Raw genomic sequence first — 6,702 nt, forward strand, 5'->3', positions numbered from 1 at the left:
GCTTACCAACAAAAGAGTGCGCCGAGTTCTCATAGACAATGGGAGCTCAGTTAACATTCTTTATAAAGAAACCCTAGAGAAAATGGGGCTCTCCCTTCGCGACCTGAGGGCTTGTGCAACCACTTTGTACGGATTTTCTGGAGAAGGAACCGCCTGTATGGGGTCCATTGAACTCCCTGTGACCTTGGGAGACTATCCAGTCTCGGTGACCAAGATGATGGAGTTCGTGGTAGTAGAGTTACCATCCGCCTACAATGTATTGCTCGGGAGACCCGCCCTGGTCGGGCTGGGGGCAATTTCATCTGTAAGGCATCTAGCCCTTAAGTTCCCGACTCCAAGCGGGGTCGGAACATTGAAAGGAGATCAACTGGCAGGAAGGGAGTGCTACAGCATTTCCTTAAGGGGAAAGAAACAAACAAGCGCGCAAGCACTTGTTGTCATACAGTATAAAGACGGGACAATTCTGAAAATTGACGAGGAGATCGATCCAAGGATTGAAGAGAAGATTGACCTCCAACCTTTGGAGGAGCTCGAAGAGGTTCAGCTCGATGAATCTAGTCCCTCGAAAAAGGTGAAGGTCGAGAAACACCTCCTAGACGAATCAAAATAGCAATTAATTTGCTTTCTGAAGAAAAACCAGGATGTCTTCGCGTGGTCCCACTCTGACATGGTGGGAATAAGTCCTAATGTAGCGAGCCACGCATTGAATATAGACAAAAGCTTTCCTCTGAAGCAGCAAAAGCGAAGGCAGCTGGATGAAGACAGAAAGAAAGCACTAAAGGAGGAGGTGGATAGGCTGAAAGCAAATAATTTTATAAGGGACGCTTTTTACCCTGATTGGGTGGCCAATCCAGTGTTGGTCCCGAAACCCAATGGGACATGGAGGACGTGCATTGACTACTCAGACCTCAACAAGGCCTGCCCGAAAGACTGTTTTCCCCTACCGAGAATTGATCAGCTCGTGGATGCCACGGCGGGGCATGGTCTGATGTCATTCATGGATGCCTATTCTGGATATAACCAGATTCCCATGCATGCCCCCGACCAAGAGCATACAAGCTTCATTACGGATAAAGGGCTCTACTGCTACAATGTCATGCCATTCGGACTCAAGAATGCCGGAGCCACGTACCAGCGGCTCGTAAACATGATGTTCTCAGAGCAAATAGGGAACAACATGGAAGTTTATGTTGACGACATGCTCGTAAAGTCTCAACTTAACAAGAACCATGTTGATGACCTCGAAGAGTGCTTTGGCGTGCTCAGAAAGTACAACATGAAGTTGAATCCTCAGAAGTTCACTTTTGGGGTGTCTTCGGGGAAATTTCTGGGTTTCATTGTCAACTCTCGTGGAATCGAGGCTAATCCCGATAAAATAAAGGCCCTGATCGATATGCCTTCACCTCGGAAGCATAAAGATGTTCAAAGCTTGACTGGCAGGATGGCAGCTCTGGGCAGGTTCATTTCGAAGTCAACGGACCGCGGTCTCCCGTTCTTCAACTTATTGAAAGGAAGTAAAAAGTTCGAATGGACAGACGAGTGCGAGCTAGCCTTTCAAGAGCTAAAAAGGCACTTAGCCGAACCACCTATCCTATCGAAACCTGAGACAGGAGAAGTACTGTTCTTATATCTTTCAACAACTGAACACGCGATAAGCGCGGTGCTCGTCCGAGAGGAAGAGAGAATACAGAAACCCGTCTACTACATCAGTAAAAGATTACTGGGGGCAGAGTCAAGGTATCCACTGATGGAGAAACTCGCCCTCAGTATGATCCACTCATCTCGAAAGCTCCGCCCTTACTTTCAGGCACATCCTATCCATGTACTGACAGATCAACCATTAAGGCAAGTCTTGTCCAAACCAGAGGCATCTGGTCGACTCCTTAAGTGGGCTGTTGAGCTCGGACAATTCGAGATCACCTACCATCCGAGAACAACCATTAAGGCACAAGCGTTGGCAGATTTTATAGTAGAGTGCACCGGTACAGCCGACGACGAAGTAACAACCACGGCCCACGAGCTGTGGAAACTTTACGTCGACGGGTCGTCAAATGAAAATGGAGCGGGGGCAGGAGTTATTCTGATCACCCCTGCAGGGAGCAAATTTCACTCTGCATTAAGGTTCGGCTTTAAAGCATCTAATAATGAAGCTGAGTACGAGGCTTTACTGGCGGGACTACGAATAGCAAAGGAACTCAAGGCCAGAGCTATACATTTCTACAGCGACTCTCAGCTCGTAGTTAATCAAATCTTGGGAGAGTATCAGGCTCATGGCACAAAAATGGCAGCTTATCTGGAGAAGGCAAAGTACGCATTGGAGTTTTTTGAGTTTTATGCAATCGAACAAGTTCCCCGAGAACAAAACTCAAATGCAGATGCCTTAGCTCGGCTTGCCACTTCCACTGAAAATGAGGAGCTAAATGTTGTACCCATAGAACATCTGTCAGCACCCAGCATTACTGAGTCAGACAAGGAAGATGTGTGCATGATCGAGACAGAACCGACCTGGATGAGCCCGATCGTTGAATACCTCGAAAATGGAATTCTTCCCAAAGATCGAAGTCAGGCTCGGAAACTAATGTATCAACTTCCTCGTTACACCATCCTGGATGGAAGGCTATACAGAAGAGGGTATTCCATGCCATTGCTCAGATGCGTGACTCCCCCCGAGGCAAAGAAGATTATTAGAGAAGTTCATGAAGGGTTTTGCGGAGATCATACCGGGGGGCATAGCCTATCCAAGAAAATTATACGCCAAGGATATTTCTGGCCAACCATTAAAACGGATTCTTTCGAGTTCGTGAAAAAATGCGACAAGTGCCAGAGATTCGCCACGATACCCCGAGCTCCACCTTCCGAACTAACCATGTTGATGTCCCCATGGCCTTTTGCGGTATGGGGCATCGACCTCATAGGCTCACTCCCAACTGGCAAAGGAGGAGTAAAGTATGCTGTGGTCGCGGTTGATTACTTCACAAAATGGACGGAGGCTGAACCATTGGCAACCATAACTTCGAAGAAGATCCTGGATTTCGTGGTAAAGAACATCGTATGCCGATATGGAGTGCCAAGAAAGATTGTGTCTGACAACGGAACCCAGTTTGATTGCGACTTATTTTCCAACTTTTGTAACAAGAACGGTATAATAAAGAGCTTTTTGTCAGTGGCTCACCCTCAGGCAAACGGTCAGGTCGAAGCCGTTAATAAAACTCTCAGGAGTTCCTTGAAGAAAAAGTTGGAAGAAGCAAAGGGACGATGGCCTGAGGAATTACCCCAAGTCCTTTGGGGATATAGAACTACAGCTCGGACATCAACTGGGCATACCCCGTTTTCTCTAACATACGGCTGCGAGGCAATGTTGCCCATTGAGGTCGAAATTCCAACAATTCGAACTCAGATTTACGACCAAAGTTCCAATCATATTCAGCTCGAAGAAACCCTAGACTTGATCGAAGAAAAAAGGGAAGAGGCTCAGCTGAAAAATGCTGCTTACCGGCAACGGACCACGAGATATTTCAATAAGAGGGTTCGAGACCGAAAGTTCGGAGTGGGAGACCTGATTTTGAGACGAGTATTCTTAGCAACCCGAGATCCAGCAGCAGGAGTACTCGGGCCAAACTGGGAAGGACCATACCAGATAGAATCAGTCATCCGCCCTGGCGTATACAAACTTGCAAGATTAGATGGGAGCCTTATACCACGAGCATGGAATGGCGAACACCTGAGACCATATTATCAATAGTGAAGGAAGTGTCGCCCGTAACCATGATTTTCTGTACTTAGTTTGTTTTTGAATTTCAAATAAAGGGTCTACTTTGTTTCACATGTAATTTATTTTTATTTTTGCAATCTCTCTTAATTTAATAACCTATGGTCACACTCATAGGATATTAAGGGGGCATCATTGGTATACATACCTCCAGCTTAAAAATAAAAATAAAAAAAATAAAAACAAAAAAGTATTTGGATATAACCAAATACGCGAGCTTAGATAGTTCGGACTTAACCGAGCGAGCTTAGATATTTCGGACTTAACCGAGTTATCAAAAGCATAATATTTGGAAATAACCAAGTACACGGGCTTAGATAGTTCGGACATTACCGAACTACCAAAAACCAAAAACGTTTGGAGTTAACCAGATGTGCAAGTATAACAGGTTTGGAACAAACCAGCCAAATTATCGATCAATGATAAATGGGAGCCTAAACCCATCACGAAATATGTCGAGATCGAGGCTGGAACATCTTAAAATAGTTTCGAACTCATAACCTCGGAGCTAAGATACTAAGGATGAGGAAAAGTGACTAAAAGATTAACCAAATCATTCATATTACATGCCATATAAGTACTTTTTAGTTCATGGTTAAAGTAATGTACGACCTTGATAAATAACGAGGTCAGAAACGGATAATTCGAATAAACTATGCATGAATGCGTCGAATTTCGAGCCTAAATCTAAACTATGTTTGTATGAATTAAATAAACATAACTCATCAATGCAAGAAAAATGTAAAATATTTCGAGCCAAGAAATGTAAAGCATATAAAGAAATTGTGTCAGCCCTGTGGGCACAAACTTAAATAGTTACAAGAATGAGGGGACGCAGCCCCGATAGCTGATCTCTCCGAGAACGGATTTAAGAAAGAAGAGTATCCGTGGCCTTCTCAGCATCAATATCACCAGACCCTCCAGGACGAATAGCATGACTATCCTGCTGGGTCGCCTCTCGAGCAGCTGTACTTTCCAAAAGACGGGCATTCCACCGCTCAACATATGTGGCTTCGAGAGGACCCAGGAAGCTGGTGTCAAGATCGGCATTGTCGGCCCAAAGTTTGTACATGGCCTGATCGACCGCTTTCTCCCTCAGCTCCTTAGCCTCATCCAGGAGGCGGGTCTTCTCGCTCTCCATGAAATCGAAGGTTGCAGACTTCTCCTCTTCGAGCTTGGCTTTGGCCTTCTCGAGCTCAGCGTTTGACTTTTCAAGCTCCTCGAGACGGGTCTTCAATCTTTCAATTTCAGACTTCTCCTCTTCGAGCTTGGCTTTGGCCTTCTCGAGCTCAGCGTTTGACTTTTCAAGCTCCTCGAGACGGGTCTTCAATCTTTCAATTTCAGACTTCGAGTCTTTGAGCTCGTCAATCATCTTCAGCTCGAGATCCTTCGACTTTTGAGCCAGATTTAAGCTCGTCTGCACCTCGTTGGTCAGCTTGTAGTTGAGTTGCGCTGAAACAACAAGGGCCTGAAACACAAAGAATGAATCAGAAATATAATCAGAGACATGAATACTCTAAGACATAAAGAGTGTTTGAGAAGGCTACCGCGGCGGAGAGCTCGATACTCTTCTCATAAAGAGTGTTGCAGTCCGAGGCCCTGCGCACGAGGTCCCAGTGGTCGGCACCAAAGCCAGAAAAGCTCTGACCTACCCGAGAAAGGACGTCCGAGCTGAGAAGCGCCCCTTCTGCCCCAGCGGTGCCATCAAGTACATATTCCTCAGTATGAGTTCGGGCCGTTGGCAGCTGAACCGTCGAGGTAGAAGGTTTCTTCGGAGGCCGAGCAACTATTAACCGGGTATCGGTGGGAAGCTGAGAGATGGATGCAGCTGAGCCTGACCCATCGACCTGGGCAGTCGGCTCCTTGGAGGTGTCCGCAGTGATCTGGGCCGTGGGAGTCGTCTCGTGACGTTTAGGTACCTTGGACTGTCGATCGGGCCTCTTTGGTATCCTCGGGCGTTTGCTTTTCTGGGCGCCAGCTCCCCCATCACTAAAGAGCACGGCGTCGAGGTCGGGATTCATGGCACCTGCATAATGACAGTGAGTTAAACAAAGATAATAACTTTGGGAAAAGATGTAAACCAGTTGAAGAAAAAACCTAACTGGAACTTTCCCCCGAGCTTGAGCTTGGGGACCATGAAATTCCCCCGTCTTCAGAAGAGGCGGGGGGAGGGCCTTCCCTATAAGTTGGTGATAACCTCGAAAGGTCTCTATAATCATTGGTCCCATACTGCACAGCTATCCCATTCCACATCTCGTCCGTGGTATACATAGTGTCGTATTTCCCGAGCCCACTGTCAAACCTATGGACACAATCATCTACCCAACTCCATATGTAGAAGTGGTATCCATCCTGTGGGCACGAGACTAGTCTATTGGGCCTGTGTTTTAATAAAGTGGGGGACCACATTCGCGAAGTAGGAAGGGTTTCACCTCCACCGGAGTCCGAGCTCGAGGCTTCATCATTGGCCTCGTTCCCCGACCGCGGACTTCTCGAGCGAATTGGGAGAGATGCTTTCCTTTCCCTCCTCGGGGGAAGGATGCCTGTGGGCAGAGGCACTTCCTCCCAGCATTCGTATTTTTTACTGGACCAGTCAGAGGTTGACTGGCCCTGTCCCAACAAGCCACAAGCTCGAAGCTTGTCCTCATGTAACAGAAATGAAAGAGACCTCCTGCCATAAGGGAGTCGGAGCAGGCTCCCTCTGTGCTCCTTCATTGTCTCGTCGGGGGTGGGACGCTGAAAGTTAGCTGAAAGGCGAGATACACTTCAACTAAACATGGATACAAGGACTAAAGATTCGAGCTCAAAAATAGAAAGTAACGAGAATACTTACGAATTCGCCTAAACGAACGATGTCGAGACGGGAACAGACCGTCTGTCCAGAAAAAAGCCCTTTTGAAGTCAGGGGGATGATTCGGAAGGTCTTCAAAGAT

This window comes from Humulus lupulus, chromosome X, assembly GCF_963169125.1.
Source record: "Humulus lupulus chromosome X, drHumLupu1.1, whole genome shotgun sequence".
Lineage (NCBI taxonomy): Eukaryota > Viridiplantae > Streptophyta > Magnoliopsida > Rosales > Cannabaceae > Humulus > Humulus lupulus.